The sequence below is a fragment of the Myodes glareolus genome, chromosome X (genome assembly GCF_982192425.1).
Source record: "Myodes glareolus chromosome X, mMyoGla1.1, whole genome shotgun sequence".
Lineage (NCBI taxonomy): Eukaryota > Metazoa > Chordata > Mammalia > Rodentia > Cricetidae > Myodes > Myodes glareolus.
In genome coordinates this window covers 52041341-52067893 of record NC_142053.1, presented here as the reverse complement: position 1 = coordinate 52067893, position 26553 = coordinate 52041341, and the positions used below count along the sequence as shown (strand labels likewise).

Sequence of the window (26553 nt, the reverse complement as noted above, 5' to 3'; positions counted from 1 at the left end):
CGCTGCCTCATAGGTTGAAGCAGAGAACTGGCTCCATAATAAATTATTCTCTGACTTCCTCTCTTATATTATGGCATTTCCAAGCCTATGATCACACAATTATACACACACACACAGACACACACACACACGTTAGTGTACGTAGTACTGTAGATCTGTAGGCAGTTGTCATGGTGACCAATTATCTGGGTTTAAAAACTTGTATGTTGGTCTCTCTCTCTCTCTCTCTCTCTCTCTCTCTCTCTCTCTCTCTCTCTCACTGTGTGTGTGTGTGTGTGTGTGTGTGTGTCTTGTGTCTGTGTACCTTTCAGTGCATCAGTGTCTAGACGCATGTGTGCCGCTCAAAGACACTTTGTGATGATAGGTTTCCTCCTTCCACCTCTTGGGTCATGGGAATTGAACTCAGCCAGCAGGCATTATTATATGTGCTTTTCTTTTTCCAATTGAACTCTCTGAAATTGCAACATTTTAATCCATACGTGCATTTGTGTACAAATTTAACAGCCTCATGTGGAGCTGGTGTTGGTGAATCTTCCATGTTTATCTGGAGAGTGGGTAGGTTGTCTTCTATCAGGTTTCAGAAGTTCATAGAGCTGCATATAGGATCTACCTGGAAATTAGCTTTCATAAATCTTTTCAGTGTATTATTTCCCATATGATTATTGTTGCATCGAAAGCAGTGTGTTGCAGCCTACTATTGTTCCTGAGCTTTTCCTTATTCGTTGTATTAGATTTCACTAAAGCAGTGGTTCTCAGCCTTCCTGATGCTGTGACCCTTTAATACTGTCCATCATATTATGGTGACCTACAACTACAAACTTATTTAATTGCTACTCATAACTGTAATTTATTGCTATTTTTATGGACCACAATGTAAATATCTGCGTTTATCTATAGTCTTATCTGATCCCTGTGAAAGTGGTCAAACTCAAAGGTTGAGAACGTCTGCTCTAAAGGAACATAATTGGTAGACTGTGGTCAAGCTAGTCCAACAATGGCTGTCTCTGCACAGAAAAGCCATAAATTGTTCAGTCCACAAGACTGGATGTCTCAGCAGTCGCAATTTGACATTGGAGTTCTAGAGAATTCTTAGGGACCTGCTACTAGTCTTTGTTCAGTATTGGATTCTCCAAAGCATAGGTTCTAACTCCAGCCAATGCCTCAGAAGCAGGGTAGGTGACCTTGCTGGTAAGAATGAGGGCACACAAAAGCAAAAGCTTTCCTCTTCCACATCCTTTGCCGTGGTCTTCCAACAGAGACGTTGCCCAGATTAGGGTGGGTCTTCTCACCTCAAATAATTCAGAGCAGAAAGTCCTCACAGGAGTGCCCAGCTGCTTGACTTTTAGTTGATTTCAGATGGAGTCAAGTTGACAACCAAGATTAGCCATCACATTCCTCAAAAAAAAAATTGCCACATGATTGGCATATTCCTTGAAAAAGTAACATTTTGTCACGAAAGTTGAGCCCATAGAACTATTGTGGGTTTCAAGAATTTCTCTTAAATGCATATTCTTTTATGCATTTCTCAAATATCAGAATTTTGTCTCAAGTTTCCTTTTAATTGTCTACTCTTTTTTGTTCATTTTTAAGTGTTCAGTGTAACATTTAAGGGGTATGTGCTTAAAAAGTGAGTAGTTTGAAATTTTATCTTAACAGGCTACCTGAAGAGTATTTTTCTTTGCTTGATAAATTCATATACATCTACATTTATTATGAAATCAATACGCTTGGTCACTTGGAATAATCTCTAATCTATTATATGAACACACATAAGTAGCACTTACTTTCATGACGTCTATGAGATGTTCTGCATTCTAGATACAAGGAGTCCATAATCTGGTGCATAGTTTTCAAACTTGTATTTCCCCAGGCAGGGCATTGTCGTCGTTGATCAACCATTACTTGGAAGAGCATACATCTTGCACTTGATGGGCGTCCTAACAACAAGCTTCTCAACTTATGAAAAGAGGTTTGTTACATCTAAGAAGTATGGCTTTTATTGTTTTTATTGAGCTATACATTTTGCTCCACTCCTCTACCTTCCTATCCTCTTCCCTTCCTCCTCTCCCGTGACCCCCACACTCTCAATTTTCTCAGGAGTACTTGTCTTTTCCTCCTTCTTATGTAGATTCATGCATGTCTCTCTTAGGGTCCTTCTTCTTGTCTAGGTTGTCTGGGGCTGTGTCGTGTAGGCTGCTTTTTTCTTTGCTGTATTTCTAAAAGTCACTTCGGAGTGAGTACATATTACATTTGTCTTTCTGGGTCTAGGTAAGGAGTTTGTTTGGAATCCATGTTCCTGAGCTTGACGGTATTTAGGTTGTCTATTTATTAGATTGTCTTTTTAGATGGATTATTCTGTTTTAGATTTATTTTTATTTTTAATCATGAGAATGGTGTGTATTTGTGTGTGGAATATGTGCACCTAAGTGCACATGCCCATGGTGGCAAGGAGAGGACGTTGGTTCCCCTGGATCTAGAGTTACAGAAAATTGTAAGCCACCCAGGTCCTCTGCAGTGGCAAAGTGCACTTTAACCCCCGAGATACCCCTGCAGCCCGACTTAAGCCTGCTTTCTCTCAGTGTGTTTTCTCACACAGCCCAAAGGTCTTCAAAGCCATTTCGCTGTCAGAAAAAGTCTAGGGCACAAGGGAGGATGGGTGGGGGCGTCTCTATACACAGCTTGTTCCTGTCAGTGGTCATAGAAACCTGATGTCACTAAGGTTACCTCCATGACATTTATGGAACACAAGAAGATATGACAAGGACAGCAGAGATTCCCCAACCCCAAGTATTTGGACTGAGCTGAGAGTGTGAGTGCCCTACATTGGGGGCCGACATCCATGGGCATTGGAAGACAAAACTCTCAAACCAAGCCAGAAGGTGCTGCTTCATCTCCAGAGGTAGAAAGGCATGGATGACGTCTGGATACACAAGCGTGTACTGTCCTGGTTCAGGGTGGCCAGGAGCCATTTTCTGGGAAAAGGTGGGATGTTTGTGTCAAATAAAATAGGCCTCAGTGCCTGCTCTCGTCCAACGCCAGCTCTCTGAAAAGGGGATAAGAATGGCTCATCCACAAATCTCTGGGATCTTCAGTGATAATGCCTGCTTACACCGTTATCTGTGATGTGCTTGAATGTCTCAGGTCGATGTGAAAAGACTTCTTTGATGTAACAGTCTTGCTAAGAATCTGATATTAACACAAAATTTTCTTCCTTGTTGATTTTATTGAGCTATACATTTTTCTCTGCTCTCCTCCCTTTTTCTCCCCTCCCCTTCTATCCTCTCCCATGGTCCCCATGCTCTTAATTTACTCAGGAGATCTTGTCTTTTTCTCTTTCCATGAGGATTAGATCCCTGTATGTCACTCGGAGGGTGTCCATTGTTGTCTATGTTCTCTGGGATTATAACGCAAACTCTTCTAGATTTTAACAGAGACTTTTCTCTGGGCACCAGGCTGGAGCCTAATACTTACAAATGCACTTTAACAAACTCTGTTGATTACAATTTCAACATAATTTCTTTATAGATCCTTTCGGAATTTCACATCATGCACCCAAATCTTTTCATTTTGAGGTACCCCCACACCTGCCTTTCACCCAACAAAAGAATAAACAGCAAAAACAAAGGTAAAACAAACAAAAACCTAAACCCAAGCAAACTACCTACCTCTTTGCTCCTCCGTCTTTTCCCCCCGGCCAACACCTTTGTTCATTCACCTTAGTGACATTGGCATCCTCAGTGATCACACAGTATACCATTTTGGCCAATCAGCTCTCGTTGCAAACGTTCATTGCAATGAGTCTTTGGTCTCATTCATGGCCTCTGGTTTCTGGCACACCCATCATCGGTGTACCCCCACCAAAACTCTTCTCAGACATTCCAGGACCACCATGAGTAATGAAGATTGTGCAGGTGTCATTCCAGAGGACCTGTCCCTTCACAAGTTCTAGTCAGTTATAGATGGGGGAGATGTTAGGATGGGCCAACCCAAGGCCCTGCATATGGGCCTGGGATGTAGCTGAGCTTGTCAGTCCAAACCACTTGGGATGCCCCCCCTCAGACTAGGGGCAGAGCAGCTCTCCTATGGCCATGCCATCAACGCCAGTTCTTGTAAACAGATTGCACTTTGGTTTCCCATCTGCCCAGACCTGAATAATCACAAAGAAACTATATTAATTAAAAGAGAGGCAGTGCAGGTCCCTGAGGTCTCCCCGCATGACACTCAGACACCAACATGGCCCCTGGTGGTGACCCAGACCTCTAGCAACCACATGACCTTCAATGCTGACAGGAGCCCTGGACATGAGCTGAGACCCAGGCCGCTGTAGGGTCACAGAGCCAGGCAAGACCCTTGGCAGCAGCTCAGACCTGGACAACACCACGGCTCTGGTTGGCAACACGGGTCTCTCAGATCAGTGACACTCCAGTGTCAGCACAGCCCTCGGACACCACGCAGGTCATAGGATGCAGTGCAGACTCCAGGCTTCCGTGTGCCCTTTGGTGGCAGCATGGACCGTGGACATTAACACAGACCCCAGCTAAGATAGGACCACAGACCCAGACATGTCACTGAACAACAGCCTGAGTACTGATGGTTGGAGCGGTAAGAAGACCACCCACCTCAGCCTGTTCCTCATGGCCTTCACGTCCTCCGTTGCGCCTCTTTTCATATCTCTTTCTACTGCTCTTTCTCCCCCATTTCTCCACCACACTTTGTGCTCACCACAATGGCCCCCTTGAAGTACCGGGTAGGCCTGTGAATGTCTTCCTGCCAGCCAAGGCTTTGACAATCCAGGCTGGCCTGTGAGTGACTGGCACTTGCCTTAACAGAATGGTATCAGGCAGTCTGGGTATATTTTCCCAGAACCCAAGGACTGCAAAGTTTTAAAAATTGTGTATATATCGTAAGCATTGCTGCTCAGATGGAAAGGGATCCTGGCTGTCGTGTGCCAAGGAATACCACAAAGTCACCTTTAGCTTAGGAGCTCACAGCCCTGCTTCAGGGAACGTTTTCCCCAAGTAAACAGCTCTGTCTGGTAGGGGAGGGTTTCCCCCAGCCAAGTTGTTACAGCTTTGCTCAGATCCTCAAGAGAGTAACAACTCTGCTCTGCTAGGAGAAGCTTTTCCTGTTCTGCTCCCCTCTCCTCTTCTCTGCTCCAGTTAAAGTCCTTGCTTCTCTGTTCTTAGGCAAAGAAGGTCTCACCCACAAGCCTCATTCAAGAGATTCATTGGGAGGGAAGAATCCAGGAGGTGGCTGCCCCTGCAAGAGTGGGAAAGGCAGCTCCCAACTGAACAGGTACAGGTTGGTTTCCTGCTCATTGATCAGCTGGTTTTCCTGCTCAGGGATTGGTTGGTTTTATGCTGAGAGATCGGTTAGTTTTTTTTTTTTTTTTTTTTTTCGGAATTGGTCAGTGGAAGAGTGTGTTTCTGTGACTTTGGTTTCAGGGGCAAAGTGTGTTCCTTTCACTGGTCTTTTTTAAACGTTGGGCTCTGGTTTCAGGGCCAGTGAATTGATTCTAGTCTCGGGTCAGTGTATGTTTCTTTTGCTCTGGTTTCAGGATCAGGATGTGCTGCTTTGGCCAGAAAGGGGTGTTGTATCCCCTAGAAACATATATGCGGTCCATTGTGAGGCACCAAGGGAATGCTGAGAACCCAGCCCAGGTCTTCTGTAAGAGCAGCAATTCCTCTTAACCATGGGGCAATCTCTGAAGTCCAAGTCACCAAATATTAAACGTAATTAGTATTTTTCTACTTTGCTCCATAATGACAATAGGCATCTTCTTATACTCAGGTAGGTCCAAGTTTCATTATTATTTACCAATCCAGAAGGTTTCATTTCTATGTTACTTAGGTTCTCAATCCCAACCACTGACCTACCCTGTCTTCAGGAAAATACAGAAATCTGCCATTATCAAACAATTTGTATATGCTGGGATGTATTAGAATAGAATCACAGTTTAGAGACATCTGGCTTTCATTCATCTTGCATTGCATATATGTTTAAATTTATCTATTTTGTTGCCCATGATAGTTGTTCATTCTTAATATTAAATGGTGTAGCAATGTATAGCTACACTATGTGTATATATGTTTGCCTACAGATAGGTATGACGAGCAAATGCATTCTGGTGCCCATGGAGGCCAGAAGAGGGCACTGGATCCCTTGGCACTGCAGTTACAGACAGATGGGAGCTGCCATGCCAGTTTTGGGAAATGAGTCTTTACCTGTTGCCTGTTGTTGAGGTTGTTTTCAATTTCAGTGTCTTGCATATAAAGCTGGTGTGGACTGAAATAAATAAGTCTTTAAAAGAAAATATGTTCTCTTTCTCCAGGTTATATATTTGGGTATGTGATGGCCAGACAACAATTAACATATCAAGAAACTGGGAAATGTTTTTCCAAGTTATTGTCCTGTCTTCCATGGCCACCAGCAGTTGGTATGAGAGTTTCATCCTCCACAACCTTGCCAGGTCTTCGTATGACCAGTCTTTATTTCTGAATATTTTATGGGGGTGTCGAGAGTCCCCTCAGAGTCACCTGTCTCTTCCCTAAGTGTTAAGGATGTTGATGCTGTATGTTTCTCTTAGTGGAGCATCTACTCAGCCATCTGGCCATCTTTTATTTCCTGAATTGTCTATTTTCTTAGTGGCTCTTTTTGAGGCTTTCTGTATTCTGGAAACAAGAAGACTGTCATCTGATACACAATTTCCAACATTCATTTACCCAGGCAGGAGAAATATGTTTCTCACATATATTTGGAAAAGTAGACATTTTCTCACTCTATGGAATTCTTAACAATCCAGTTCTTCATTTAATGAAAGAAGTTTTGTTTTATCTAAGAAGTTTGTCTGTAGTTCATGAACCTGAACATTCCATTGTTTTCTGCCACAAGATTCACGTTTGGGTTGTATTCTTGATCAATTTTCTTTTAGGTTTCTTTTCACTATTTACTGAGTGTCTGCCTGTATGTCTGTGTGTGCTGTATGCACATTTGAGTGCTGATGCCCACTGAGACCAGAAAAGACTGCCAGTTCCCCTAGATCTGGAGTTCTAGGCAACTGTGGGCCACCATATGGGTACTGGAAGCTGAAGTCAGGTCCTCTGCAATAGCCAAAGGCTCGCTTAACCTTGGAGACGTCTCACTAGTCCTGTGTAGATCATTTGTTCGTTTTGGGTTGACTTGTGTATCCTGTGATAAACAACTTGTCTATATTTATATTTGTGCATGAGGATGTCTGCTTGTCCCAAAATTAGACAGAAAGACAGGGCATTGAAGGGGATATGAGAGGGGAATACACAGTCCCTCATCCTGTGACCATTTTTACATTTTTCTGATGTTCAAGAAGACTCAACCCAACTGATAGAGCCAAAATTACCTGCAGGTATGATGCAACTATTCCTAAAGACGTTTCAAAGAAAGTTTAAAAATAACAACAAATAAATTAGGGTCTGAAGAGATGGCTCATTCTTTTATATCACTGAATGTCTTCCAGAGGATCTAGGGTTGATACCCAGCACCTACCTGATGGTTCACAACTGTCTGTAACTCTAGTTCCAAGAGATCTCATAAACTCTGGTGCCCTCCGTGGGCATTGGGTACTCATGTGGTACACAGACTTCCCTGTGGAAAAGAATTCAAAAGCAGAAAATAAAATATGTAATTATGCTTACTTAGGGCCACAATGTTTGTAGCCTTGAGATGAACTTTATTCTCTCACCTAAGTCACATAATCACTTTACAATTCAATTTACTGAAAGAAATTTGAAAAGGAATAAGAACATTTACAAGCATTGTTTTTCATTTTCCTTTTTTACTTTTTAATAACCTATTGTATTTTTTTCCTAATGGAAAAACCGAACCCATTTAAAGAGTAAAAATATTCTTAAACTTAATTTTAAAGTCTGAATGTAAGATTTAATGAAATTTAATCTTGAAATTTTCTGAAGAAATTTTCTTGAAAATTTCTTTCAGCAGTGTAACTTTGAGAGCCATAAAAATCTTTCCATTTCTCCCTCTCCCTCTGTCCCTCCCTCCCTGCCCTGCTCTCAAATACCCTTTGCAATGACACCTCGTCTCAAGTCTTTCTCTAGTCCACACTAGTGTTTTCATACATGAACCACACTTATTCTGTGTGAGCTTCTGTCCAAAGCATTAATAAGCTCACAACATTTGCTTCATCCTGGCTTTTCCTGAAATTCTCTTCTGCAGCCTAATCATAGATCCAGCTTCACCAGGGTCAAGGTCAGAAAAGGGACAGGGTAGTCCTCAGGCTGCTGGTCACAGTGCTGGGCTGTACCTCCCTACACCACCGAGAGTCCCAGAAAAACTCGGTGAAGAGCATATGCTTTGGTCACTGGAGTGTCTTTGTGTCTTTGCTAAAGGCGTCCTCTCACACGTGTGTGCTCTTCGGTCCCCTTCATAGTCTTCCTGTCCTACTGTCCTTACCAATCAGGCATGCTGTCTTAATTTCTCTAGCTTTATAAGGAGTTTGGATGTCAGTTGTTCATTCTCCAGGTTTGTTCCTTTTCAAGGTAGTTTTCAAGTTTGGGTTCTTCATATTCACTATGAGTTTCAGGATAAGCCCACTAGTTTATGAAAAGTCTGTTAAGAGTTCTATCGGTATTGCACTGGATCTATAGATCAGTTTGAGGAGAACAGACACCTGTATCTTCCATTGCATGAAGGTGATTGTAGCGTGAATTCTAACTGTTCTTAATAATAAAAAATCTGGAGTCAGATATTATGTGGTGAAAGCTATAAGATCATAAGAAAGGAACAGCCAGCCACTCGTTCTTTCCTCAATAAAATCCTCAGACGGAATGGGGTAGCCTGTCTCTACAAGACCTAAGACTGAATGCCTGGAGCTCCTTTCTCCTCCCACTTTATATTCCTCTCTTCACCTAACCATGTCCCTTTCTGTCTCCATCTCCGTAGTGTTGGGATTAAAGGTGTGTGACACCCAAGCACTTGGATGAAAGGTGTGAGTCACCACTGCCTGACTCTGTTTCTCTTTTAGACTGGATCAATCTAGTGTAGCCCAGGGTGGCTTTGAACTCACAGAGTTCTGTCTCCTGAGTGTTGAGAAAGGTGAGTGCCACCACTGCCTGACCTCCAAGGCTAACTAGTGGCAATCTGCCCATGCTGATCCTCAAGCAAGCTTTTTTTTTTTTGTCATGGAACAAACACGATATCACCACAGTCGATGAATCTATCCATCTTTCCTCTCTCTCAGCAATGATTTGTCCCATTCAGTGTCTAGGCACTACAGAGAAGCGGGCAGATGTTTTCTAATTATTTCCTATTTCCTGATGCTATCTCCAGTGACAGGGATTTTAAATTACAGCTTCCACTCATTTCACTGTGGTTCACTGTCTGTTGGTAGATTTTAACAGATGCTCTCTTTTACGTTGAAATGTCAGGTTACTTTCTCTATGGTGAAAATGTCCTTGATGCTAACATATATTTGTTGTGTTTCAATTCCAGTACTTTAAAGTTGCAAGGAATTTAGCGAATTATGAGAAAAGAAACAAATGTCCAACACCCAGTTTGGGGAAAAATTTCAAAGCAGCCATATGCCAAAAATTTCCCCAAATGGAATCTTCAGAATCATAGAGATGTTCTTTTATCTCCCAGCCAGCTGCAGCAATGAGGTGCTGAGATCACGGGTGGAGAGAGAGCGAGATGATACATGTGAAGATTTAGGTATGTATGTGTAACTCCAGAAAGGTTTGTATTGTAAAGAAAACTTAGCTAAACATTTTCAAAATACCTAATATAATTTTCCCAAACAAAAAGGGCCAGGTTAGTACTCGTGTGTTTCCCCTCTTGTTTTCCCATCAGTCACACAGATTTTAGCAGTGTCTGCTGTGGACTGTGTACAGAGGGGGTGTTTATGTATGGTTCTTTCCATATGGTTATTACCATGACACCTGCTAAGCATTGCTCTGATACCTACTTCCCTGTGCAGTTTCTAGTCTACAAGCATTGCTTGTCTTTGAGTAAAGTTTCACTTTTCTCTTTTGCTTATTAATGCATTTACTCATGTGTTTGTGTCTACTCAGAAACACCCAGTTTTAAAGGAGTACTCCCTTGTCGTCATTATATATTGTGATGCTTAAATTATCCCATAACGTACTCGTGCGAGGACACACAGTCAAGTGGACCTGCTCTTCATTTGTATCTGCCTAGAATTCTGGGTTATCTGACCACCCCTGGAAGAAAGTCACCAGCACATGCTAGATATCAGTGGCACTTTGTCTCCTCTTTCTGTCAATGTCAGGTCTCATCTATGAGAAGAACAACCGACTGCAGAGAGAACACGCAGAAGGTTGACAAGAAGCTGACATGAGCCCATGTTTTCAACATGTGAGTCATCAGGGCCACTGGGGTCTGTGTTTGTGAATGCGTATGTGTGTCTGTGAGTGTGTGTGTGTGTGTGTGTGTGTGTGTGTGTGTGTACATGGGTGTGTATAGGAAGGGTCCCTGAGATGAACAAAGAAGAAGAAGAGGTCACTGCACAGCTCTGACTTGACTGGATGCAGATAGGCTACTCCATCCCTATATTCAGTACAGTAAACTGCATGAACATTCTCATCTGCCTTCCTCTCCTCTCCATGAGCTTTCTCTCCCCTTACTCTGCCTTCTAGTAGAACAGGGGAGAAAACTGCAAACTCTCCATCCAGAACCAGCTCCCGGAGAAGAATCAAGTGTGGTGTGGTCTTGTCAGCATGTTACCTGAGCAGGAGTGACGAGATCACGTGGGACTCACCAGGTGAGTCATCTCCTTTTCTCTTCCCATCCGTGTGAGCAGCAGCAGATCTGTGATGCCTTGTAGGAACACATCCCGTCGCTACAGGTAGCAGCAAAGAGCAGCAGACCGTGGAACAATGGCATTCATAGACTCCCCAGATGACTGAACCCTGCTTGGGTGCCGTTAAATTACCAGGACTCAAATGGAAGCCATCCACATCAGACCATTTCCCCGAATGAGCCATGCATTACTGCATCACATTGGCAGGAAGTGCTTATTAAAATGGTAGATGGCTGGGTCCACAAAAGACACTGAAACAAACCGGGGATCGCGGGGTGCGGCATATCCACTTCTTTCTGATGGCTGTCCATGTCAAAAAGTATTGCTAGTGGGTTTGATATTCTGTCTTCCAGGATATGGAGTCACAGACTGCTTAATTCCATACCATGTGCTCTTGCTACTCCTATAAATACCAGTGTGGTACATGGCATGTCACAAATGCACCAATTCCTTCATATATATTAATCCCGATAGTCACATAGTGGCCTCCTTTGTGAGCACCGGGCTCCTTCACTGAGTAGACTAGCAGGGGTCCTGGCATATCGTGTTAGATGGGTAAACTGTCAGTAAGCAGAGGAAATCAGTAATCAGGGAATTTCATGTAGTATTTGTGCTTTATAGATCATAAAGAGGACAGGAAATAGTTGTGATGGGGATTGTGGTATGTGATGTTACCCCCAAAGGTCAGTTTCAGAAGTTAGCACTTGATCTGAGTCCTGAACGACAAAAAGAAACAAGGCCGTGCACAAGCCGTGTTGTGGGCGTGCTTGCCCCCATGGAGAACAGTGGATCTAAGAGCAGAGGACAAGGCTGGTGGCCAGAGCCTTGAAGACAATGTGGACACTGCTCGGGGATAGGATAGAAAGGAAGATGTGTGTCGTTTTCAGCTGTGTATGACGTTTGGATTATTGTAAGTGTGGAAGGTGAGTTATGGAATGCCATGATTTGATTTTTTTTATTTTGGTGGAAGGTGTCTTGACACTGCACAGAGAAAGGCCTGAGGAGCTGAGATGAGGGAGTGTGTGGAGACAGTGGAGAGGTTTCGGAAGACAGGGAAGGGATGGAAGTGGTAGGAAAGAGGAATGAAGGCACGCTGCAGTGATCAGCGGGAGAGCCGCCCCTGCGCAGCCGTGTCTGGGAGAGGGCAGACAGTAGCTGTATGCACTGTGCATTTCCCTTGTGGAGACGTCGCTCTACCATCTCTGGTTTCGTCTGACCACATGGAGACACAGTGCTTCCGCTTACTGACATCAGCTGTTCCGTGTGGTTTTGACCCTGGATAGTTCTAATACGCAAACTAGTTATCGTAAAACTTCATAATTTAATAATGTGTCAACTGATGAATAATTGTCAAATGTAAACTTTTCTAAGTACAACTGTAGCAGAATTTCCAAAAGAATAAGAATCTAACATTTGTCTAATAAAAAGGAACCCAACGTTTAACGTAGTTTTGATATTTGTTTTATAGCATGTGCTGCTCTTGGCAGTTTACAGATGAAGCAAGTGAGTAGGTTTTAGGCAGAGTCAAGTGAAATCAGTCTCTAGGTGCCGCAGCTACTGCGTGTCCATATTCTTTCTCCAGAAGAAGGCTGCCTCTAGAAATGCATATTTTTGACAGGTGCTGGTGGTGCACACATTTAATCCCAGCACTCAGGAGACAGAGGCAGTTGGATGTCTGAATTCAAGACCAGCCTGTAATTCCAATTGCATACGTCAACATTAGTCTGCCACGTACGCAGGGACTTCTGACTGGTATTTAAAGCAGATGTTATCACTAAAGGCCCCCCAAATCCATAAGTGAGCAGTGTGACGCTCTCATTTCACAGAGTGGGAAGCAGGGCTCAGAGCAGACGGTCTCCCTCTGTTTTCTCCTCACAGAAATGCCCAGCCTGTGTTTGGTAATGGGTCCAGGACATCCTGGCTCAGGGATCCAAAGTTGCTGACACTAAAGAGGTCCCACATCTCTCTGACTCTAGAACAGTGGTTCTCAACCTGTGCCTCGTTACCCCTTCAGCAAACGTCTATCCCCAAAATTATTTCCATTGCTATTCGTAACTATAACAACATTACAGTGATGAAGTAACAACAGAAATAATTTTCTGGTTGGGATCATCACAACATGAGGAACTGTATTAAGAGTCACGTCACAGCATTAGGAAAGCTGAGAACCACTACTCCACAGACATCCAAACACAGAATCCGGCTTCTCAGATATGTCAGGGACCCCTTCATCATTGTCCCCACACTCCTAGGGAGCTGCAGCCCCACATCAGGACACCCACAGTCACATCTCTGTGCAGTGGGAACCCTGTTCTTTCCGCATCATTTCTATCTCCTCACACTATGCTATATTTCCAAATTTGCTTTTTTAATATCTTTATCACTCAGCTTAAGGATGTGTCTGATCCTTTGACCAACCTTTTTCCTGTTTTGTGATTCTTCTGCAGGGTCTGGGTCATTGGCTCTGCCCACACTACCAAAAGACAGCACAACAGCAGCATCCAGTCCCTTGTTGCTGACTTTTGAGGAAGCTGGGGATCTAAGGTAGGTTTGCTGGCAGGAGACTTGCTCTCAGGAACATGATGTCCTGCCAGAGGCTGGACTCGAGGATGCTGCAGCACTTAGATCTGCCCAGCAGCTGATGACCCCTGTCCCAAGTGCTTCACAAATGTGATGGCAGCACATTTCAGAATTTTTAAAAGTGGTTCCTAGACACTGCTATTGCTTCCCTGGCTGTGCAGGACATTCCCAGCTATATTCGTGATTTCTCTGGTAGCTGATAAGTGAGAATGCTACTACCATGAAAAGAAGTCATTGGTGAATTTAAAAAGCCGCAGTATGGGAGCTGGGGACGTAGGTCACGTGGTAGAATGATTGCCTAGAATGCAAATTGCACTGGGTTCTTTGACAGTCTGGGCATGTTCGCCCTCACCGGTAATACCAGCACTCAAGGCGTAGAGGGAGGAGGCAAGAGCCGTGAGAGGCATTACTGTTTACGTGAGTATGGCTCCCAGCACCCATGTCAGAAAACTCACAAGTGCCTTTAATTCCAGGTCCATCAGGAGTAAATGCTTCTGCCAATCATGTGCATTCTCACAGACAGACAAACAGACAGACAGACAGACAGACAGACAGACATGCATAATTAAAAGTAAAAGTAAAAGTAAAACCTAAACAACAAAAAAGAAGAATCAGCTCCAGTCTTTCTGGAGAGATGGTTCAGTGGTTAAGAGTGCATTCTATTCTTACTGAGGACGCAAGGTCTGTTTTCAGCATCCATTTCCAACATCCATGATGGACTGTAACTCAGCTCCAGGAAGCAATGACCCCTCCTGACCTTTGTAGGCACCTGCATTCATGTGTGCATACACACAGGAATAGACACAACATAATTTTTATTGTTATGTGAATTTTTTCCTTAAAAATTATTTACAAACTAAAGTAATTGTTGTGAAGCATTAGAGTAAGCTGCTCAAATGCCAGCAGTAATGAAAACAGTTTTCATCGGCGTTATGTGTCACATGCTTGCACTTCCAGCTATTTGAACACTGGGGTTACAGGATCATGAGTGCTAAGAAGTCTCACAATAGCCTGAATAACATAGAGAGACCCTGCCTCAAGATGAATCAAACAAAACCCAGAAATATTTCAGAAAATGCTAAATTTCTTAGAATAGCAATCAGAGAGTACATGGTTTTTCAAGAGATGTGGGTCAGTATAAAATAAATTTTTGCCAGAAAACCAATCATAAAATTACTTAGTTCTTGGGAATTCAACAATACACATGTAGAAAATGAAATGGAAATGTTACTGGGCCAAGAAGAAAACACAGTAGAATGAAGAATGTGTTTACATTAAGATAAATCCTTGAGCTGGGGCGGTGTGGTAGCTTGGAAGGTCGGCGCTCTGCAGGCTGAGGAAGGAAGGTGAAGAGGCCCAGGCTGGGCTGAGCTGCACCGGGAGACTCTGTACTAAACCCACAAAGCAGAGAGCAGGACTACTAACGTTCCATTCACTTGTGGGAAAGTCTCAGCTTAGTTCTGGCATGGGAAGCATCCTCTTTCCATCGGATGTGAGGCACAGCCCTGTGCGCCCCTGGCACAGACACATTAAAGATTACCATCCCCTAAATGGGAAGTGACTTCTTCACCATCACATACAGCAAGCACACAGAAAAAGGTGGCTGTGACTGTACTCAGATAGCTCATTCTCAGGAGATTTCCCAGCAGAGAGCCCTGTGCCTTAGGGGTAGGAATCAGCCCAGCGACAGACACAGAATTCCTTGTGGTGCTACTTGTGCTTTCGTGTGGTGTTTGAAATTTTGTATCCAGGAAGGAAAGTACTTTAAAGTGTAAACTGAGGAGATACTTGTGCTTGGCTGGTAAAAGAGGGGCTGGGGAGACAGCTAAATCAGTAAAGTGCTGGCCTTGTGGGCATGATCCATCCCCAGACTGCATGATTAAGAAACCTAAGCTAAACTACAGCAGGAAAAGTAACAGGTGTGGTGGGACATTCTTTTTGTGAAGGTGGAGGCGAGCCCATCCCTGAAGTGCACTGGCCAGCCAACCCAGCCTGCCTTGGATGGTCAGTCCAGTGAGAAAACTTGTCTAAGGAAAACTTCAAGAGGGAGGCCGCTTGAGGTACAGCGTTAGAGGATATCTTCTGTCCCCTGACCACATGCATGTATACACACACACACAATTGCACACGCATTCACAGGCGCACAACACCGTAGTCTGTCTTCCGGCCCCTGACCACATGCATGTATGCACTCACAGGCGCACATGCACATATGCACACACGGGCACACACCCACACATTGATAAAGGATGTATAGACCTTCCATACTTCAGGAGAAGTAGTCATTGTGTTCTGTTTCTGGGCAATGAAGTAGAAGGACAAATGGAATCGACGCTGATGCTCTGTGCATTCGTGTGTGTGAGAGAGTTCGTGTTTACACACAGTGCTCCACCATCTCTATCTAATGAGGCAGCTTTATGTTAACCTTAGACTGCAATTGGGTCCAATCTCAGGTCTACATTTGATATACCTAAGATGTCAAGTTTTATGCGCCAGGAAAATATACTGAGGTGAAAAAACACTGCCTAAACTCCCTAGGTAAGGTCTCTTCAAGTCCAGGTCATAGCCAATATTCCCTCCCACCCAACCCAAAATTCTCACAGGTGTACTTCCGACTATGGCCATGAGGTGGCAGCCAAACCATAGTCCCACATTTATTTCCTTTAAAAGGGCTGATGTTTTATGGAATAGCAATACAATTTAGTTTGTTTGGAAACTTGGCACACATACTAGAGCAGTTCCATTTATGGATTACCGCAAAGCTAGCGCTCCACAACCCACTTCATCCTCCCTGAGTGTAAAGTGGGCAGTGCACACTGGATAGAGTGGTGCTCTGTAAAGAATATGAATATGGTGGTCACATGGAGTCCCCTGACACTGGGATGGATGGATTACCTAGACTTTCCATCCCCTCTCCAGGAGGCTGTGGTACAGCCCCCAGATCGCTCCCTACCAGGCAAGTTCACTCCTGGTCAGTCACTGGCATTGTGTTGCATGATGCTTGTTGGGGACTTCCAAGAACAACCTGGTGTTTATGGTATGTTGCCATGTACTCGTCCATGCATATGGTCTGCATATGGCTCAGATGTAATATATCTTTACCTTTATGATGTGGACCAAGCTTCAGGGTCCCCTTTCTGTTGCAGGAAGATCTCCAAAGTATTTCCTTTACCTCCCCATCATTTTAGAGCCACTAATTTGATATTGAAAGAGAAATTATCCCCAAGCCCTACAAGAAGGGATAAGGCAGATGAAAAGAAGCAGGAGCCACAACTCCCTTGCCAGCCACAGAACATTGTCTTAGCTACTGTTCTCTTGCTGTGAAGAGGCCCTATGGTGAAGGGATTTACAGCACAAAGGGTTAAATTCGGAGCTTGCTTACAATGTCAGAGGGTTAGTCCATTACCATCACTGTGGGCAACATGGCAGCAGGCAGCCTGGTAGGGCACTGTAGCAGTAACTGAGAGTTTACATCCTGGTCACAGACAGGAGGCAGAGGGCTTTGGAGACCTCAGAACTCACCCCCAGTGACACACCTCGTCCAATTGGGCCACACATCCTAATCTTTCCTAAACTATGCACCAGCTAGGATTGATAAGCAACCATATGAGCTTATGGGGTCCATCCTCATTCAAACTACCACCGTCCTGTAAGGGATTTCCTCTGCCCCATCAGCAGCTGCAGAGGGAGAATTGTGGCTGGTTGAACACTCATACGTGCATAGGCTAGAATCTGTTCCAAGATGTCAGTCATTCATAGAAGAGACTACTGTGTGACATTTGGGGTGAGCAGGAGGCCGTTCAAGTTCCTAATCTAAAATAATGTGCTCTTCAGAAGACAGTAGTCCCCTATTGGCCCTCTTCATGGATAAGCCTGGGTATACGGAAACTTTAAAGACCTTGAGCACACAGGAATTTACCAAACACCATCTGGCGTGGTCACTGTTCTATCGCTGTGAGGAGACACCATGAGCAAGGCCACTCTTATCAAAGAAAGCTTATAGTTTCTGAGGTTGGTCTGTTATCATCATGGCAGGGAGCGTGGTGGCACACAGGCAGACATGGTGTTGGAGAAGTAGCTGAGAGTTCTACTTCCTGATCCATAGGGAGAGAGAGGGTGAAACTGGTCCTGGCATGGGCTTTTGAAATTCAAAGCCCACCCCCAGTGGCACACTTCCTCCAGGGATGCCACATCTGCTCCAGCAAGGACACCACATCACCTAAGCCTTCTTAAAGAGGGCCACTCCCTGGAGACTAAGCATTCAAATACACGAGCCTATGAGGGTCATTCTTATTGAAACCACCGCACCACCTCCAGACTCCAATGGATTTGAGCTCTGTGTTTGCCAGGCACATATCCCTGGACAGTCTCCGCTGTAACGAGGAAAACATTAGCAGACAAAAGCTTCCCTTTTATCCCACATTGATGCCCCCCCCCCATTTTTCTGCAAAGACGATTGTGAAATTTCTATCTTTTTTTAGCATAATGTGACCTGCTCCCCACTTTGTGCTCTTATGAGGGGTCACATAAACACAACTTGGGTAGTAGGGTTTTCCTTGCAACCCTACAGTTGCTTCCAAGATATAGTCTGAGTCATTATACCAGGATAGCAGATGTGCACATAGCCAGAGTTTTGTGGAACTGATCAATTTCTCAGACATCCACAAACAGGTGGTCTCTTCCGGTACTCAGCTGTCTTTGGGCAAATGAAAACATTGTGCAACTTACTAAAACTGGAAACTCAGAGATTTGAATTACCACGCTGCTTGAAGAAGCAGGCCCACTGGTGAAAGGAAGTGTCCTTGAGTCATTCCTTTGTGAGTGGGCACAAATATCCACAGGGGAATTTCCTTTTGTAAGAAGCAGCTATAGAATGAGATGGTGGAGCAGGCAGACAGGGAGTTGTACTACCAGTCGCTGTCACATAACAAATTCTAACACAGTGAAGTAAGTTAACTATGTACGCCACCTCTGGAGAGATAGATGGTTCATGGTGAGAAAAATAATCTGTTAAAATTGGAGACAGGTGGCTCGGTGGTGGTGGTGGTGCACGCCTTTAATTCCAGCACTAGGGTAGCAGAGGCAGGAAGGTCTCTGTGAGTTCAAGGCCAACCTGGTCTACAAGACCAGGACAGGACAGGCTCCAAAGCTACAGAGAAACCCTGTCTCAATCCCCCCTCCAGCCGCCGCCAATGGAGGCAGGTAACATCTGATGGTTCCTGTCAGAATGGCAGGACTGCAAGCCATCTAGCCAGTTGGTCTATAGCCAAGAGAATTGGAGCAGCTGAGGGAGGTTCAAGGATCCCTGCATTCAGGACAACAGAGGAGTCAGTACACTCTGGTTTGTGGCATCTTCTGGGCACAATAGGAAAGCTTTTGAAAAATTACATTTCCAGTGATTATCTCTGAAATGAGCCCATGGATTTTTACAGAATTGCAATCCTTCACATACTATATGGTACATAAAGGACCTAACCCTAACACTGACCCTAACCCTAACCCTAACCCTGGAGGTGCTGAAGAGATAGATGGTTCATTGGTTAAGTAGATACTTGCTTCCCCAGAGGACCTGAGTTCAAATCTCAGCACCCATGACAGGAAGCTCACAACTGTGTGCAACTCTAGCCTCTGGGATTCAACACCGCTGGACACTGACATTCACTACATAGCCCTCCTCCCCAGATTTAAAATAAATCTAAAGACGAAAACCAATTAAAATTAGGAGTTGTTCCTTGTCCTGTTATATTTTGAGGAAAAGTTAGTTTTGTTTCTGCTCATTAAAAAAAAGGCATTTAAAAAAAAATTTAAAAGATGCCATTTCATGATGAGACAAATAATCTGTTAAAATGGAGTCAGGAGACATCTCATGATCCATGTGGGAAAAGCAGGACTATTTCCCATCACACACCACCATCCAGAGCCCCTGCAGGGACAAACTCACAGTGTCTCTATTATTCTCTGACACTTCTAGCGGGAATTTTTCCACTGTAAACATAGTGAGGCCTGCTACCACATAGCTCAGGGAAGTCCATGAATTCCAGAGCTTTCTGACATTCTTCAGAGGGCTGGACTCCAAGCCCGCCTGTCACCTGGTGTGGAAGGAATACTGAAGGCTCCTGCCACGTTTTCCCCCTGCTTTCTCTTAATCGTGTCTGCTGCTTCCTCTTGTGGAGGTGTGTGTGGCAGGAGAGGGTGCTCATCTCTGCAACGGGGAGGACCAGACTCTTCCCATTGCAGCGGCCACCTGGCCACTTACCCTCACCCTGCAAGAGCAGGAATGGAAGGCGCATTGTGAAACACCGCCTCAGGGCCAGGGTTCCCGAAGGAAAGGCTCTAGGGAAACTGCGGACGTGGTCACCTCTGCCCTGCGCGGTGTGGACAGAGGGGAAGAGGGACTGCTTCCTTCAGCAGTAGGAAAATTCATAGTTTTAACAAGAATTTATTGTATATACTTATTGTGCTGGTGTGTAGTGTGTTTATTCCAGGGAATGAGTGTGAGGCTCAGAGGACAATTTACAGGAGCTAGTTCTTTTCTTCCACCAAGTAGGTTCCAGGCCTCGAACTCGTTGGGCTTGGCTGTAAGCTCCTTCATCTAGTGAGCCATCATGTGGGCCAAGAATTCCACAGTCTTGGTACTTCTGCTTGCATGTCCCAACCCTGCCATAAAGGAAAGCATGTATTTTGCCAATTGGCCAAATTATGCAAGTCACGAAATTTTAGTACATGTTAGTCTATGTTCTTCTAGTGTTAGAAAGTAGAATTGTGTTTTATTTTCTCTAATTTCCATATGTGTTACATAGTTTACATTGATGCCTTAACAACATATGTCTGGGGTAATTCTAGACTTCATGCTCTAGAAGGGAAAGTCTAATGGCTAAGATGTCTTTATGCTGCACCCACTGAAATGGAAAAGGTGACAGAGGAGAACTCCATACGTTGCTGGAGGAGAAATTTCATGTACTCCCTATGTAGAAAAACTAGGCAAGCCTGACCAAAAGTCAGACGTGAAGCTTCCACAGCTACCGCAGTCTCGGGTACTAAGGAGAGGGTCGCAGGCATGTGCACACGAGAAAACATGCACAAGAATGGTCGCACAGCATAGCTACACGTGTCCAAGAGGTCCCAGATGACCTGACCCCAGAAACCTCAGAAATCCTTTCTGGAATGAAAAGTTGCAGTATGTATATTAATCTATGGGTCCTTCGGCCGCCACATACACGCTAACACTCGATTGTTGGGCATAATTCTATGACCATTACCAGATGTCGGGATGCTAAGGGCACTGATCTCCCTGAGTGCTCTGAGTGAGTGGACCACTGCACCACCCTCTGATGCCCCAGCCTTGCCTATAGGCAAACTCCATAGTTGCTGTGAGGTCCTGCAACTCACATTTTGATCACCAGATGGCGCCTAGCTCTATTTTCTAAATGCTAAGATTTCACCGAATAAAGGAATATTTTTTATGAACAGAAACAAAAATACTTCTCAAAATAGGTAACAAAATAATAAGTGCTAACGCACCTTGATTCTCTGTGTATTGTGAATTATACAAGATTGAGTGAAGGTACACACATACACATGCACACACACATACACCCACACACACACACACTTACTTTCTTCATCCTTGTCATAAATTTACTCTGTGAATTAGTTTATTGTGAGCCAGGCATCATCATTCTAACCCCACATCTACATGTCTCACACAATTCCTTTTTCCCTCTTTTGATCTGCTCAAGTGGATTCCCATGGAAACGATTCAAAGAGACTGCCTTCCATGGGTCTGGTCCAAAAAGACAAAAAAATACCGCCTTGGGAAACGAAGGAAAATTTGGCCATCTTTCCCATAGTGCTAGCTATCAGGCCCCACCCTGCTCCTGGCTGTATCTCCCTTACAAAGAGGGGAGGGGAGGATAAACCTTGTGTGGTGTCTGTCTTGGAAGTTGTCCTGAGTGGGTCGTCGATTTTTCCTGATTCTGCTTTTCATTTGATAGTGCAGTTAACATGTTTCCGTACTTAACCAAGTATGGATGATCTATAAGAAAGCAATCTGTTTAAAGGGGACATTGAGGTGACACCAAGCACGTGACTTCCCTTTCCCACATTGGGACTAGAGCCAGAGCCACAGGACACAGATAGGAAGAAGAACCACGTCTTCAAAGACAAAGACAGGCAGAGGGTCTACTCTGAGCATGTAACTCTCCTGGTTTCAGGAAATGCTCACCGCAGGTTTCTCACATAGGAGTCACCTCCTCTCAGCTCTCCCCGTGGGTAGTCTGTGAGCAAAGAGACACTCTTCTCCATTGCTGGAGAGAATGCAACTGTTCTCCAAGTGTATGGAGAGAATCTGAGGCTAGTGAATAACACAAGCGTGCATTCTTGGGACCAGGGATCTTTCTTCTAAGGATCCATCCCAAAGAACACAGAAGGGGACACAAGGACCCTCTCAGAGCAGCAATGTAGAACTCCAAGAGCAGAACTATGAAAATCGTCTGTGGGGAAGGAGAGAGTGGCGGCCTGATCTCGGGTGTATCTATGACTCAAAGGATGAGGTACGCATGTGCTTAGCCAGCTATGGTGGTACGGATCTGGGATGCCAGCAAGCTGATGGGAAAGACAAGAGAATAGTCGTTTTGAGGCTATCCTGAGCTACATAGTGAGTTCAAGGTTTACCCGACTTATATATTGAGATCCTATCTCAAAACAAAAGAACAAAATAATTTTTAAAAAGGCAACGTGAAGCACACAATTATAGTTCTACAGAGTGATCTCCAGGGCGTATTCTGAATAGACAACACAAGGTGAAGAAATGGGGCCAGTGTTATCTGCCTAATATTGTCCTCACAGTTACATGTGGCACATGGAGGTTAATAGATTATACAAACCTATTTAAAATAAATGAAGTCAGCTTTTTAGCAAACAAAATTTAACCGTGTTTATAAATATCATCCTTAGCACTGCTCAGATTTCCGGTGCCCAACAACAGACAGCTAGTGAGTGCTTCCTGGGCTGGGCAGTGCAGATACTGAGCATTTTCATCTCTTCAGAAAGTTACATTGAGCACCGAGAGTTCACACCTTTTCTTGTGAGTGGGAGAATTGATAATATGTGTATGCCTGTGCTATGAAACAGTGGATAGATGAGCACCCCCCAAGAAGAGAAAATGATCTCCTATAGAGTGCCATGGAAGAAACCAGGACAGAGGCTGATAACATTTACGCTCTTGAAGAGATGCTGAAGTATTCATTCCATGCACTGAATCCAATCAACTACTTATCACTCAACTCCATTGCTCAGATTGAGTACACTAAAAACACTGCCCCCTCAAAGATTCCTGGGGAAAATGGCTGATTCCAGATAAGTGCACAGTGACCTATCACATCAGGAAGAATTTGGAAAAGACTCAGAAGCCTGTGTTAAAATGGAGATCCTCACATGAGTGCAACAAATCAGACTTATCAGGTAGATATAGCATATTTTCTCTTACAGATTGAATTAAAGACCAGACGTGACAGTAGTAGACAAACCTACAATTTTATAATATATTTGAGTTTAATTGGAGCTACCTGACAAAAGGGATAATGCTCCTTCCAGAAGCCATGGATTATTAAAAAGCCCAGTGCCAATTGTGGGTTACCCACTCCAGTTGTTGGTCAGGGCTGTTCCAGTGACCCCTCCCCAAAACAATACAGGTCATTGTCATCACTCTTGATTCCTATTGCTTAGGACACCACACACTTTGGCCACAGGGTGTGGAGAAATCAGGTTGACACTGGCCAGAAACCTTCCTTCGTAGTGCCTAGAAAGAAAGTTTCTTCGTATTACCCGAAGAAACTACCAGGCTATTGAGGGGAGGAAAGTCGTCAGTATGCTTATCCCTCTGTGAACTACAATAAAGGCCAGCATGGCAGGATATACCCATGAAACAGTGGCATGAATACCACAGAGGTAATCAAATCACTTTACGGTTGAATTTAAGGCCCACTCTACAGGAGGTAACACTTGCCTAGAACTATAAATCTGTTCACGATCCCATGGTTGGCGAGTTCATAGGTCCCAGAGGTGAAACTATTACCACCACCACCACTACTACCTTTACCACTAGTACCATTACCACCACCACTACGACTACTCCTCTGGTAGGTGAACACTGTGTGACAGTCTCAGGTGTCACTAAGATGTGCAAGTATGTGGTGAAGAGATGAGAGAAAACTCTTCATCAACTCACATGTTTATTAAATCACCAAGTTTCATGATAAGGGTCATTGGGTTTCCAAACCATCCAGAGAACGTCTCAAAAACACAAGGAACAACTGAAATCAGAAAACACCACCACTATGTGGCCATGGAGCCAGAAAAGCCCGGGAGTCTTTGCCCTGCTTCTTCTCCAGTCACTGCCCTGCCAACAGCAGCCATGGTCAAAGGTTCCACTCTCTACACACTGCAGCTGCATGGCTCCCATTGACCACAACGGCTGTTCCGACCCACGCTCTCACCAGTTCCTACTCAGTCCATTCTCCACACAATCACAAAACAACTACAAGAATCAAATCGCAGTTCTCTCCGAATCTTCCTTTCATAGTCATAATCCAACCGAAAGACCATGAGAGTCATCTACCCTTTCCACCTCACACCAACATGACTACACTGGCGGGCAGCCTCTAGGCTTGTCCTCTGCTCGTAGACCAAATGAGGTCCATGTGCACAAGCCCACCAACAAGGCTTGTCCATCCCTTGTTCTTTTTGTCAAACAGGACTCGAGTCAAATGCTACCTGATGAAACCGAACTTTGGGGGAAACACCACCTACAACAATCCCCATCACAGCCATTTTATATCCTCTTTATGATCTTTAAAGCACAAATAATACATGAAATTGCCCTGATTACTGATTTCTTCTGCTTACTGACAGTTTACCCATCTAACACGATATGCCAGGACCCCTGCTAGTCTCCTCAGTGAAGGAACCTGGTGCTCACAAAGGAGGCCACTATGTGAATATCGGGATTAATATATAAGAAGGAATTGATGCATATGTGACATGCCATGTACCACACTGGTATTTACGGGAGTGGCAACAGAACATGATATGGAATTAAGCAGGCTGTGTCTCCATATCCTGAAAGACAGAATATCAAATCCACTGGCAATATTTTTGACATGGACAGCCATCAAAAAGAAGTGGATATGCCGCACCCCGCGATCCCCGGTTTGTTTCAGTGTCTTTTGTGGACCCAGATATCAACCATTTTAATAAGCACTCCCTGCCAATGTGATGCAGTAATGCATGGCTCATTCAGGGAGATGGTCTGATGTGGATGGCTTCCATTTGAGTCCTGGTAATTTAACGGCACCCAAGCAGGGTTCAGTCATCTGGGGAGTCTATGAATGCCATTGTTCCACGGTCTGCTGTTCTTTGCTGCTACCTGTAGCGACGGGATGTGTTCCTACAAGGCATCACAGATCTGCTGCTGCTCACACGGATGGGAAGAGAAAAGATGACTCACCTGGTGAGTCCCACGTGATCTCGTCACTCCTGCTCAGGTAACATGCTGACAAGACCACACCACACTTGGTTCTTCTCCGGGAGCTGGTTCTGGATGGAGAGTTCGCAGTCTTCTCCCCTGTTCTACTAGAAGGCAGAGTAGGGGGAGAGAAAGCACACGGAGAGGAGAGGAAGGCAGATGAGAATGTTCACGCAGTCTACTGTACTGAATATAGGGATGGAGTAGCCTATCTGCATCCAGTCAAGTCAGAGCTGTGCAGTGACCTCTTCCTCTTCTTTGTTCATCTCAGGGAGCTTTCACATACACACCCATGTACACACACACACACACAGACCAGTGGCCCTGATGACTCACATGTTGAAAACATGGGCTCATGTCAGCTTCTTGTCAACCTTCTGCGTGTTCTCTCTGCAGTCGGTTGTTCTTCTCATAGATGAGACCTGACATTGACAGAAAGAGGAGACAAAGTGCCACTGATATCTAGCATGTGCTGGTGACTTTCTTCCAGGGGTGGTCAGATAACCCAGAATTCTAGGCAGATACAAATGAAGAGCAGGTCCACTTGACTGTGTGTCCTCGCACGAGTACGTTATGGGATAATTTAAGCATCACAATGTATAATGACGACAAGGGAGTACTCCTTTAAAACTGGGTGTTTCTGAGTAGACACAAACACATGAGTAAATGCGTTAATAAGCAAAAGAGAAAAGTGAAACTTTACTCAAAGACAAGCAATGCTTGTAGACTAGAAACTGCACAGGGAAGTAGGTATCAGAGCAATGCTTAGCAGGTGTCATGGTAATAACCATATGGAAAGAACCATACATAAACACCCCCTCTGTATACAGTCCACAGCAGACACTGCTAAAATCTGCGTGACTGATGGGAAAACAAGAGGGGAAACACACGAGTACTCACCTGGCCCTTTTTGTGTTGGGAAAATTATATTAGGTATTTTGAAAATGTTTAGCTAAGTTTTCTTCACAATACAAACTTTTCTGGGCTTACAGATACATACTTAAATCTTTATGTGTATCATCTCTCTCTCTCTCCACCCGTGATCTCAGCACCTCATTGATGCAGCTGGCTGGGAAGTAAAGGACTATTTCTATGATTCCACGGATTTTATTTGGGGCAAACATTTGGCATAAGACTGTCTTAGAAAATTTCCCCCAATCTGGGTGTTGAACATTTGTTTCTTTTGTCATAATTCACTAAATTCTCTGAAACTTCAAAATACTGGAACTGAAACACAGGAAAATAAATGTTAGCATTAAGGACATTTTCATCATAGAGAAAGTAACCTAACATTTCAATCTAAAATATTCATCAACAGCCTCTGTTAAAATCTACTACCTACAGTAGACTACAATGAAATGTGTGGAAGCTGCAATTTAAAATCCGTGTCACTGGAGATACCATCAGTAAATAGAAAATAATTAGGAAAAATCTGCCCGCTTCTCTGTAGTGCCTAGACACTGGATGGGACAAATCATTGCTGAGAGAGAGGAAAGATGTATAGATTCATAGACTGTGGTGATATTGTGTTTGTTCCCTGACAAATAAAGCTTGCCTGAGGATCAGCATGGGCAGATAGCCACTAGTTAGCCATGGAGGCCAGGCAGTGGTGGCACTCACCTTTCCCAACACTCGGGAG

At 44.2% G+C, this 26553-nt stretch overlaps 2 long non-coding RNA genes across 3 annotated transcripts in view; both read left to right on the top strand.

Annotated features, from left to right (window-relative positions):
* Window positions 1–1868: 1868 nt before the first annotated feature.
* Window positions 1869–7865, top strand: LOC148117305 (uncharacterized). Its single transcript, XR_015736910.1, has 3 exons — window positions 1869–1969; window positions 5187–5295; window positions 5558–7865. It is a non-coding gene; the product is annotated as an uncharacterized LOC148117305 (long non-coding RNA).
* Window positions 7866–11502: 3637 nt separating this feature from the next.
* Window positions 11503–26553, top strand: part of LOC146889195 (uncharacterized) — a 36180-nt gene continuing 21129 nt past the window's right edge. For both annotated transcript variants that reach the window (XR_015736914.1, XR_015736913.1), the window contains exons 1-2: window positions 11503–11733; window positions 13258–13354. This is a non-coding gene — a long non-coding RNA (uncharacterized LOC146889195). The remainder of the gene's footprint in view (window positions 11734–13257; window positions 13355–26553) is intronic.